Genomic DNA, 13,499 nt, shown 5'->3' on the forward strand with positions numbered 1-13,499 from the left:
TCAGGGCTACGAGAAAAAACTCTGAGAAACTCAGGCAATGAGCTTCTCAACCATGGCACGTTGTCCACCTCCATTTGTGCCTTTTTGAGGACAGCCTCTTTGTCCCTTTTAGCCGAGGTTCTACTCCATTCAGCATAATGACACTGAAGAGTGTACTCTAGGGAGAACAAGTCCAAATAAAAATAAAAATCTGCTGGGTCCAATGTTGGTCGGTTCATTCTGTTAGAATCACTGTCAAGGATTCGCGGGAAAAGGTAGGACCCAAATGCAGACTACAAAAAGGTAAAGGTTATAAACAAAAGCGAGCTTTATTTAAAAGCTGAAAAACAAAAAACATGGCATGAATCAAAAACATTGATAGTACAAGGTACAGTAGCAAGAATACACAAAACTGACCGTGACCAACATGGAGGGAGACAGGAGAGACAAACAATTAACCGACATGGAACACAGGGGAAGACTAGACTAAATACACAGAAGGGTAATCACAGGACAAGACACAGCTGGGCAGGGGAGGGAGAAACACAAGGGCAACAGGTGAACACAATCAGACACACCAGGGAAACTAACGACAGGGAGGAGGACCAGACAAAACACAAGGAGGAAGACAAAACACCGAATGAACAGTGTCGAGACGAAAGTCAATATATAATATCTGTGAAAAACGGACAAAAAAATAATTATGTGTTTTCATTTAGAGTATTAGTATTATTATTATTATAGTATTGTTCAATACCAGGGGCCTATACTACGAAGCTGGTTCAACCTAACCTGGATATGTTTGAGTTAGCCGGTTGGCCTAATCCAAAACATACGCGCTCTCGCTAAACTGTACTACGACGCTGGTTATCAAGTGGATCGCTCAAGCCAGCCGTTTCCTATCTAGTTAGGTGCGCGTTCACATGAAAGGGGTGGTATTTGGAGCATTCGACCAATCACAAACATGGAGAAGCGTACTGACAGCGCAGCGTCATACTTCCTGAATGAAAAGTGAACTGTAATACTAGTCAAATATGAAGAAGTTAAACTTTAAACATCCATGACTTAAACACTTTATCCAGGATAAAAGCCACATAGTTGCACCTGCAAGGTGAATACAGCTGGCAAATAAAAAGTGTTTGAATGCGTACATTAACAGGTTTATGATATCACTGCCCCGTCTAAGACACGATCTGACTTTAATTACATTTGTCTCGAGTGTTTCGTCAACTTAATGTGTTGCTTAAAATAATACTTCTGCATACAGTAGGCCTATGTGACACTGTGAGTGTTGCACGGCCAGATACGGCTCAGCTGACTCAGATAAGAAAATATATGATAGGCTACATTAAGTGATATGCCGCGGACTGTATTTAATGTTACTCTGATCCGGTTACTTATGTTGTGGCAGATATTTAAGTAAGCTTTCTTAACGCTAATGTTATAATAGTCAGATTGCTCTGAAGATGGAGGTGATATTCTATTAATGTTCACGTTCACACAGTCAGTGATTTTTGCCGGCCGTCTTTCCTGCGACGGCAGCTTTTCTATATTTCCTTTCTCCTGTAATATGACTTGATCGCTTTAAACTCCGCACACTGAGCTCTGATTGGTCAGCAGGCAGTGCTTTCACTGAGTTGATCTCTTAGCCTGCAACCTAACCTGGTCCCGACCAGGTTAGCCGCTAAGCATAAGTTACCATGGAGATCTAGCCTGCTAAAAAGAGAACCAGCTTCGTAGGAGTTTTCCCTGAATTTAGCCGGCTAAGCGAAAATCCTGCTTCGTAGTATACCCCCCAGGAGAGGGTATTTGTTTATTTTTGATAGCGTGGGCTACTTTTCATAAGCGAGCTGTAGAAAAAATATGAATGCCGCTTCCGGCAACACGGCTACAAAAGGGGTGTAGTTTGTGATGGCCGGTCTCTTGTTCTCAAAGCCACGGAGAGAGAACCAGGCGACAGTGTGTGTGAGGCTCCGGAGACGCCGTTGGTATGTTTATTGTGTTTATGTACTTGATCTGTTGCCGCACTTTGCGAGAGTGCTGTTGCGCAATCAACTGTTTTTTAAACGCAGCGCGGTCTGCCTGTGCCCCGTTTGTTTTCTGTGCAATTTAGACAGCACAGGTGTTCAGATGAGGTTTTCTCTGGTGCTTGTTTCCAAGTGGAGATAAACACTCTAATTCATTTAAGTTAATGATGGGGTTTAAAGGAAATGTATTCATTTTAATTAAAACATAGTTTGTGGTGCTATTATTGTTATTATTGAGAATGCAGTGAGACCTGCAAAATGTTTGTAATTTGTGTAGCATGTGAGCTAACTTTTGTTTGTCCTTTGTGTTTTGAAGGTTTTCAACCTGATCAATTCTTGGAGCTGTCTTGATAAATAAAGACAAAAAGAACGAATCTGAGTTGTCCAAAGCGTCCTCTGTTGCCCTCTAGCCTATCAAGTCAGGCTAAATCACTGGTACAGGCCAAAAACCTGAAGAACTTGACAAACAGACTTACAAAACCCATAACCAGACAGACAACACTAAAACCGTGACATAAACCTGGGAGTGTGACCGGGTGTACTTCCATGTTCCTTGGAAACTGACACTGGAAGTTGTGTATTGTCTAGGGCAGTGTTTCTCAAACTTTTTCATTCCAAGGACCACTTAACCAATAAAAAAACACTCGCGGACCACCTAACTCCACAAATATCAAAAAACACATAGTTTTTCTAGAACAGATTACAAATCGCCTGAAAATGGTACAAACAAGTGGCAACATGTGTGATGAAGGTGTTGCGCTGGGCTATATCATGAAACTTAACCTCGCTCCATTGCGGAGATATTCCCGCGAGAGTGCGGAAACCTGAAATGTATTTATTTATTTCAAATGTGAAATGTTACCAATATACTAACGGACCACTAGGGGGTGCAGTTGCTGTCTGCTCCAAAGCATCGGTTGGTGTTGTCCTGTGATTTAGGGCAGGGTGAGGTTGCCATGGGAGTGCGGCCTTCTTCGCCTGTTCCAGGAGTGGCAGTCATCCTGGGTAATGATTTGGCTGGTGGCAGACTCTGGCCCGATGGGCTTCCTTCACCAGTGGTATCCTCCAAGCCAGTGGTGAGAGAACTTGCTGACCCTGAGAAAAAGCTGACAAAGGTATTTCCAGCATGAAACACATTGTTTTCAGCATGTGCAGTAACACAAGCCCCGGCCTATAAAGAGCAAGACCCAAAAGGCAATTCGGGGAATGTTGTTTTTCGCTGCCTGTTGTTCCATTGTCTGTCTCTCGTAGTGAGTTGGTGAAGCTCTTGTCCCAGGTTCGCCCCGCCGAGGAAATCACCAAAACCAAACCAGCGGTTAATGAGATGGTCCCTGTTTCTACAGCCTTTCCATTTAGACATCCGACATCTCAAAGGTTCCGAAAATACCTTTACAAGCCATCATTAAGATTAAATAGGAAAATCATGGAAAATTCAGATTTCTTTTTTTTTAAATACACGCCAGAAGGGTGACGCTTTGACGAGTGTCAAATATCCTCATATGGAGGTTTGTAATGGCCATACGTGATGTATTTTCCCCCTTGTTTACCATTCAATACAGTCATGAAAATTGCTTAGTTGCGTGTACTTCCCCCTCTGTGGAGCATTTGATTGTGTTACGGCTGGGTCAAGAGTTCAGGACCTACAATGGCAGAGACAAGGTGGATGCAGTCTTGAACAAAGTTTAATAAAGGGAACAAAGGAAACGTAGCAACTAAAGAACAATCCACAAAACGAAGGTGGATCTAGTCAACGCTGGTGGTGGCGGCAGCACTCAGGCTGGCTCGAGCAAACACTGGGAAAAGCAGAGGAAAAAACAAGGTTACACTTCAACAAAAAACTCAGCAAGAGAAATCACACTTAAACTAGGATAGACTACGACGATCAGCTCTACCGAGTGAGACGGAATTATCTGGCACTGGAGTGTGAACATGACCGGGGTTTTATGGAGGAGTTGATTAGGTGAGAACAGGTGCTCCCCATTGTGAACCAGCTGCACCTTCTAACGAACACCACACTGCACGAGAGAGAGAGACCCCCCCCCCTCTTCAAGGCAAGGCAAGGCAAGGCAAGGCAAGTTTATTTATATAGCACTTTTCAACACAAGGCAATTCAAAGTGCTTTACAAAAAATGAAAGAGATTAAGAAAATGGCATTTAAAATCAGTCATTCATGTTTTTCTTTCTGTATACGCTTCTTGTCTTTTGTTATAACCGGTATCAGATGCCTGTATCTGACAGGTGCTTTAACTCTTCATTAAACAACACAACTTTGGTTTAAACCTCTATATTTGTTTATTTCTTACCAATAGGTGATTCATTGTGAAATTTCCTCCACAGCTATCAGCAAGTCGTTGGTAAAAAAAGCATTTTGCAGAACTTGTAAATGTTTACAGATATCAAACGTGCTAGATAGCATGCACATTCTTTATTGTGGAGTTTTGATGCTCCTCTCTTTCGGAATATACTTTTCTAACTTTTTACAGGCTTTGGACTGTTGAATTAGACTGTTGCATTAGACTGTTGCATTAGACTGTCGAATTAGACTGTGTCGAATTAGACTGTGTCGAATTAGACTGTCGAATTAGACTGTCGAATTAGACTGTTGAAAACTCATTGCTTTGAGCTTATTAAACTTGATTTTGAATTACTTTTGACAAAAATGACTTTTCTCAATAAATACAGTTATTAATCATTAGCTTTAATAAAAACATAAATGGAATCATGAAAATGAACCAAAATGGATTGTTAATTCATTTGGTGTCATACTATTTAGTATAAACGCATTTTTAATGTACAATGTTATTATAATTCATGCCGTTAAAACTACGCATTACAGTAGATCAGTGCTTCTCAATGTGTGGTCCGCGGACCACTGGTGGTCCGTGAGCGCCCCACTGGTGGTCCGTGAGCGCCCCACTGGTGGTCCGTGAGCGCCCCCTAGTGGTCCGTGAGTATATTGGTAACATTTCACATTTGAAATAAATGAATAAATGTAAGTTTTCCGCACTCTCGCGGGAATATCTCCGCAATGGAGCGAGCTTAAGTTTCACTTTCGATTGTTTAATATAGCCCAGTGCAACCCCTTCGTCAGGGACGTGCACAGGTACGGGCTAATGTTGCCCGGGCAACGGCCCTTTTGAACTTTTTGGCTGACCTGCCCCTCTGTTGTGGCCGAATAAACATGATAAGCCCACAATTAGTATTGTAGAGTATCGTTGCGATAAAACACACCTTGCCAGCGCTGTCATCTTCCCCCAGTCACGTGACTTTGTTTACAATCTGATAGCTGAAAGCAAAGGAAAGCCCTCCGAGTCCGGTCCGGCCCCGGCCTCATATGGCTATGGTGATCATGTGCCTGGCTGGCTTTGGTGGCAAATCCTCGGGTCAATCTGACCCCGGAAATGTTCCCGTTTTTAAATATGCTTAAATTGATTTAAATATACTTGTTATTGTGTTTCTGTCTTTCTGTGTATTTTCATCTGCTCCGTAAACTCCCTCTCTCTCTTTTCTTGATTGCCCTCTCACGGGAGAACACTTCACTGCCCCACGTCATTGTAGGATTTCTGCCAAGTCTCTACTTTAGTTTGGCCATCTCTGTTATTAAGTTATGGAATACTAAATACATAAGTAATTAGATACCTTACCGTTACTGCTCTCATAAAGAATGATAAGAATAAGAATAATGTGTATTGAACTGGTTTAATCAATTAGTGAGTTTATTTAAGGCACAGCAGTTACAATGGTCAAACTACATTAAAACAGAATTGTCCGCATTTTATCTTTAATAGTTACTAACATTAGATATGTTAATGAGACCGCAAACATTTTTTTCCCTTGGTTTTTATTTTTTTTATAAAATGTTCTTACGTTTTCAGGGGGGTCGGGGGGTGGCCCTTTTTCTAGTTTAGAGCAATAGCCCCTCCAAATGTCTGTGCACGTCCCTGCCCTTTGTATCATTTTCAGGCGATTTGTAATCTGTTCTAGAAAAACGATGTGTTTTTGGATATTTGTGGAGTTAGGTGGTCCGCGAGTGTTTTTTTATTGGTTAAGTGGTCCTTGGTACGAACAAGTTTGAGAAACACTGCAGTAGATAATAAGATGCAATAAACTATAACTATATAGAGTTTGGTTTAAAATGGGATAAAAGCCAAAGTTATTAATGATATTTGAAAGGGTTTGATGAGCATAAGAAATCACATACTGTACTTCTCTAAACTCACAGAGGCATGTAACTGGAGCTTTCTGAAACCATTGGAATCACACATTGGTTGATCAGGTTTTCAACACACTGGCTCCATATCAAAATGTGAGAAATGTAAACCTATGCTCCAGGACAAAAGTCTGCTCTGCTGCCAGAAGCTGTCATGTCATGTTGTGGAAAAATGTAAATCAGCTTTACATCTTGAAATTTTGTAGACTCACTGTGACATTTATTGGCAAATAATTTAACAGCCAGACTTTATATGGAAATCAGAGGCCGACACACCCTTCATCAAAGACACATCAGCCACCAGCCCTGCAAACATACTCCCATAATATGCATACTTTATGGCTGTAGTGTGTTTTTATTTTGGTGTATAATGTTGTTATATTTACTGTGGATCACTTCTTATGTTCCTACAGGTATGGCGGATGTTCATGTGGTACTTACATGGTTTATAGGGGGTTTATAGGGGCTTTTAAATACTTAAATAGGATTTTTAATGACAAATTGCTTCTCTTAGACAGTTAAGGTAAAACAAGACCCCTTTTTACAATGATAATCTCTAATAATCCAGTGATGGCTAAGAATTTTACAGGGCTTTTCTTTCAACATATGTCATTCTGCATATCTTCGATTGAGGAATTTAAGTCGATCAGTTGCTCAAAATAGTCCTTGTCTTGCACAAAATGTGATTTGTTTATCAAACCACGGTTCTGCAGGCTTCAATATAGGCTTGTCAGTTTTATCCATTTTAAATATAACACTGACAGCTGATCAGTCAATCCCACCTGCTGAATGTGCTGCAGCAGATACAGAAAGAAATGTAGAATGAGAAAACACAGAGGGGGCTGCACAGCCTCGAAGCAGTGTGTGTGTGTGTGTGTGTGTGTGTGTGTGTGTGTGTGTGTGTGTGTGTGTGTGTGTGTGTGTGTGTGTGTGTGTGTGTGTGTGTGTTTGTGTGTGTGTGTGTGTGTGTGTGTGTGTGTGTGTGTGTGTGTGTGGCAGTAGTAACAGTAACTTTTATTGGCAGTGATGCTCCCAAATGACAGGCTGAGTGATGCTCTGCTGTCGACACACAGAGATGTAGAGGAGAATAAAGCAGGGAGTTATTACTGTGAGGAAGTTATCACGCTTTGAAGCTCACTGTATAGTCTACAGTATACTCTGGTAATGTGAAGGAGGACATGTTATAAAGATTGATTCGAGTTTGTTTGCCATGATCGCCAGTTACTGTACACACCTTTTAGTTTTCACTCTGAGTAAGTGCAGTAAGTTGTTAGTGCTGTGAGTTGAAGGCCTACTCACATTTTAGAAGTATGTATTCTCTTACCTGGATTACTGACCTGTCCCCTGCTGCTTCTAAAGGTTAATGTGCAGTGTGAACCAGACTTGGCTCGAATAAATATAAACTAGATCTGTCAACGTTAACGCATTAACGCTCGCAATTCACCTTAACATATTAAAGAAAAAAAGAACGCAAATTCTAAGATTCTTACCATGAGTTGCACGGCAGTGAAAAGGCAAAGGAAGCGGATGATCGGCACAGACATCAGGAAGAACCAGTATTGGAAGAAGTACTCAGATCCTTTACATGAGTTAAGTACAAATACTATGGTCTTAAAATACTCTAGTAAAAGTCCTGATTTCTAAATGTTCCTTAAGTAAAAGTACAAAAGTATTAGCATCAAAATATACTGAAAGTACAAAAAGTAGTATTATTAGATCAATGTGTTACGCTTCTCAAAAGTACTCGTGATGCAGAATGGATATTTTCACAGTGTTACATTTTTATGGATGCATTTGTGGTTAAATTATACTGTTTTTAAACACGTAAGAGCATTTTAGTATTGTACACCTGTCGATTTTAGATACTTGAAATACTCTGGAGATTAGTTGTAACTGTGAGTGCTGAAATAAATGTAATGGAGTTAAAATGTGCCTCTGAAATGTAGCGGAGTAGAAGTATAAAGTGGCGATAAATGGAAATACTGAAATAAAGTACAAAATATGTCAACAAAGTACTTAAGTACAATACCTGAGTGAATGTATTTAGTTACTACATTTGAAAAATGTTCTACACTCGGTCGGTGAAGACAGAGAAAAGGCTTGTCTAACCATGCTCCAGCTTCCTGCAGTAGCAGAGGAGTGTGAGACAGAGGACGAGTCTCCACTGCAGAGAGAGTACGTCCTGTGTAGCTCACACTATACAGAGGGCAATCACAGCGGTCGGTCCATGCTTCAGCTAAGGGATGGAAGGTGTTCAGACTTCAGAAATCATCAAAACTAAGCTGAGTTGTTATAATAAAGTAAAAAAGCCTCTCACGTTTGTCATACATTTATTTATTACAACACCACACGTGTATTTATTATAAAGTCAATAACGTGTAAGCTGATCTGGATATGTTTTATGTATCAGGATTCATTAGCTGCTCCCACCATGTGCTGTTCTGTGTGTAATTATGTGTGCATTTGGAGCCTGATGATCCTCACTGAGTGTGTGCAGTATGGACTGCTGAGCACACCTGTCAGCTCTCATCAGGTAAAGCTGAGTCTGTCCATCAGCTGCAGTGAAGACTGGACCGCCTTCAATCACACATCTCTGTGGGGGTTTAAGCTACAAAAACAGGATTCCAAATGAAAAGGGAGGTCAGGAACATCCTTTGATAGCAATGTATAAACTGGCCCACATTTATTCAAGTGGTGAGTCTTCTTGTATTTCTTTTTGGGGTGGCTATAGCGTGGGAACCAGATGGTCACCGGCTGGTCGGCGAAAAGAGTCCTGTACGAACCAAAAAGACAACAAGAGAACATGCAGTGTGGTCTGGATGCTGGAGGGCTGCCAGGTCACCTGCAGTGTCCTCGGACAGAATGCTACAGTGTTGGATGAATTACAATAGCCTACTCTGTAAGCCTTACATGTCAGAAGATAGTAGATCAATGTGGTGGAGATATCATCTCTCAGGTAGAAGACCAGTCACAAGGTGCCACACAGGGGGGGGGACCAGGGACAAGGTCAGGGGTCTAGTGTCCTTTGACAGGGTCAGGGGTCAGTTATCTGATGACATGTATTCGTTGTAACTGTTTCAAAGCAGACTCAGTTAGAGTTGTTGCACTCGGCTGTGGAGATATTTGATTTCTGTCTTCTGTGTGACTCTCTGCAAAAGATGATGAAAGACTCCGAGGGGCCGCTCTTTGACCGGTTCATTGCAAGAAGTCCCACCACAATGTGTACAGGTCATATTTGTGCATGTGTGTACTGTAGGTGTTTTACTGTAAAACAATACATTTCTTGTGGTTTTAATAAAGTATCTTATCATTTGGGGTCAGCAGCTGCTGCTACTCTCTCTTCTGAATTGAATGAATAATGATTGCATTCATATCATTAACCTGACTGTAAAACAAAGCTTACCCTAATGAAATGCTTGATATCATGCAGTACATTTCTATTTGCATGTGGCCCTTGTATTTGGCAGGCTTTCAATCACTCAGACATCTCCTCTTAGGAAGGAGTCTGCTGATGGAGGTCAGAGTGAGAGCAGCATCACTGAAGCTCAGCCTGATGTACAGCGTCAGGGTGAAGCCAAAGGGCCACAGTCTGGAGAGATGGCCTAATCATGATCATCAGCTGGTTTTAGACACAATTGAATCCCAAATGTTTACCCCCGACCATAGAAAGAACGAGATCGCGGATACAAGCGGCCGAGATGGGTTTTCTCCGCAGGGTGGCTGGTGTCTCCCTTAGGGATAAGGTGAGAAGTTCGGTCATCAGGGAGGGACTCGGAGTTGAGCCGCTCCTCCTTCGCGTCGAAAGGAGCCAGTTGAGGTGGTTCGGGCACCTAGTTAGGATGCCACCTGGGCGCCTCCCTAGGGAGGTGTTCCAGGCACGTCCAGCTGGGAAGAGACCAAGGGGTAGACCTAGGACCAGGTGGAGGGATTATATCTCTTCGCTGGCCTGGGAGCGCCTTGGGATCCCCCAGTCAGAGCTGGTTGATGTCGCCAGGGAAAAGAAAGTTTGGGGCTCTCTGCTGGAACTGCTACCCCCGCGACCCGACCACGGATAAGTGGGAGAAGATGGATGGATGGATGGATGGATGGATGTTTACCCCTCCTGTCGTGTTCATTTCTTACTTAGGTGTTCCCGGTCAAATGTGACCGGTCAGTTTGAACTGCTCTTACTTGAACACAAAACCATTAATCACAGCCAAATGGTACACCCTTTGAAGCTGTAAACAATGTCTCACACTGCTGGTTTGCATGAATAACTGCAGGGAATAGACAACGTATAGACACTGAAAATGTATTCCAAAATGAACATAGATGTCGATTTGTGTGTTCTCCCTGATGGATGAACATAATCTGGGTTACCCATTCATTTCCTATGGCGGTCATTTTTGACCGGGAACATCATGGGTGGAACAAGTTCACTAAACCTCTCAAAGTTCAATGAAAGTGGTGTTCAGCAATTGTATATGTTCCAAAGCGAACTGTGGAGAATATCATAAGACCTTGAAGCAATCAAATATCAAACACAATATTTTTGTTTGATGAAAGTGGTGAATCAGTCAGATTCAACCCGAGCACAACAACAACACTCAACCCCCCTAACACCAACATCAGTAACACTGATCAGAATCTATAGGCCCGGCAGATCAGTATGCTTCCATTGTACTTGCTATATAAATAAGTAAACAGGAGGTAGGTTATCAAGGAGAGAATATGAGAACAGCATGGTGCATGGGAGAATAGAGGAGCATGAGGAATGGATGTAGCTTCTCTGTGACAGCAGAGCAGCAGCCGCTCATTAGAGTGCAGGAGACACAGGTGAGGATACACACCACTCTGAGGGCGCCTGTGATAGGAGGAGGCCCCCGCATGATCACACAGTAAACCAAATGAAAGCACACAGGGTACTTGGTATTCATGGCAGTCTATGTCCTTGTAACGGCATGGAGTTTTGGTTTTATCTCATTGGAGAATCTCATCCATTATTTAGAATGCAGGCGCAAACCTACAGCAATAATTCCTGCCTCTGCTCTCTTTCTCTCGCACACTTTCTGTACTCCTCACTCCCCAGCAGCATGCTCTCTAATATCCCTCAACAAGCCTGTGTTTGTTTGCCCTGGACAGGCTCTGGCAGCAGTACACACACTTAAAGAAGACTGAGAGAAAGTGATGGGATCAGAGAGGGGTGTGAAGTTTCCTCAGATGAGTTTACGAGGCAGAAGCTTGACTGGGTCATCATTGTTTGTTAATTTCCTGTCAGCTGCTCTATTATTCATGTGCATACTTTAATGGTGTGATTTTTTTCTCTGTGGAATCAGGCTGACCTTCTGCTGACTCCATGCGTGCACTCTCCAAATGTCCCATGAGGCCACCATACTTTCACATTCTGCCTTTCATGTTGACTCCCTGTTGAAGATGATCTGTGATCAAATGTTAATCAGTGGCTTCATGAGGGCTAATATTGTCTTTTTAAGATGTCATTTACACTGGCTACAAATATTACAGTTTCAGTATTGAATGCATACGATGCATATCTTTAGATTCACTTTTTATTAGTGAAAAAAGGTATTTTAGTCTTTATTATTTACTTATTTTAAAATTGTTTTATTTATGTTATAGGTTTTACTTATATTATTTAACAGTTTTATTAATCGAATTTCCTAAAAGTTGGTATTTTAATATTTTAGCCTTTATTATAATTAGTTTAAAGTTTTTACTATTATTATTTTTAATATATTTGATCTTATTATATGTTTATTTGATAGGTTTTTATATTTAGTTGAATTGATTGATATTGTCTTATGTGTACCCTTATTTTGAAGCGATCACTATTTTATTTTTACTGTATTTTTGTATTATCATACCTTTTACCTCCTTGTGTCTCTTGAACTGTTATATTACTGTTACTGTATGTTGCTATGCTGCATGTTTCCAAAGATCTGACCTGAGGTGCTTTTCTTGTTCTCCGTTTGAATAAGTAATGTGTTAAAGCCCTCTGAGCTTATGAAAAGTACTATACTAATAAAGCTTTATTATTATTATTATTATTAATATACAAATCCTGAGTCTAGGGACTAGCATGCGTTGAACAACAGGGGGCACTGTTGGTTTGGATTGAGTCTCTCATCAACACCTGATGTGATGTTAGAAATAAACCTATGATGAACACTGAGAGGCTTCATTAGGAGTATTGTCTGAATGTCCTCAAAGATTGATCCCAGACGCAAAACCTGAGAAATATGCCTTCCTGGATTTTGAATCATCAGGTGCAGCAGGAGGAAATGATCTAGAACCTTCTCATCTGACACACTGTGTGTTGGTCCTTTAGCTTATTGATTGATGCCTGTTTGCACTCGGAACAATTAGCAGCCAACGATCATACAGTGAGCAGATACTGAGAATCACTAAAGCGTGATGTTGACCGGCCCTTTCCCCTGTTTTAAAAGTGTGGCGTGAGAGGAGTCTTTATTTGTTTGCCCTTGACTCGGCTCAGGTGTGCTTTGACATTTAAGTGAAATGCAGAAAAGAGCAAGGTCATATCAGAATAGAGTGGTTCTTTAAATCTGATTAACAGCCTTTCTTTTCTTCCCATGCCGGGCCCTTCTCCCATGTGATAAGCACACACGTTGTGATGTGATGTGACATTTCCAGACAATCAATAATTTAGTGTGCAGCAGGTATTTGTGTCTGACTTAAATACGTGTCAGACCAGCACTCTCTGCTGAATGTGAATATACTAAGAGCTGTTATTTTTATTTGAAATGTGGCACAATAGAATAGTGGTTTCATGCCTTAATATTGTAATATGTAACACAGAGAACTGAAAGCCATGAATGTAACCAGGATTCAAACATTCAAAGGCTTTATTGTCATATGCATTTACTAGAGTGTAGTTATGGCAATGAAAACCTTAAGTCCCAGGATCCTCCAACAAGGCCACATTAATAGATATAGGAAATAAACAATAAAACAATTTTAAATAACAATTAAAAAAAAGTGCAAGAACAAATGTAGTAGAAATAAAATAGCACTAGATTATGTTGTGAGACTAATATGCAAGTAATGCAGATGAATTAAACTATATACATGCAAAAAAACAAGAATACAATGAGCTCAGTGACCAACTAAATGCAGGAGTCTATGTACATGTAAATTACATTGCATTTAGCTGACGCTTTTATCCAAAGCAACTTACAATAAGTACATTCGACCAGGAAGACACAACCTTGAAGAAAACAGAATCATATAAGTACATCAGGTTTCATAGAGCCAAACATTTCAAGTGC

This window comes from Gymnodraco acuticeps, unplaced genomic scaffold, assembly GCF_902827175.1.
Source record: "Gymnodraco acuticeps unplaced genomic scaffold, fGymAcu1.1, whole genome shotgun sequence".
In the NCBI taxonomy this organism is placed as follows: Eukaryota; Metazoa; Chordata; class Actinopteri; order Perciformes; family Bathydraconidae; genus Gymnodraco; species Gymnodraco acuticeps.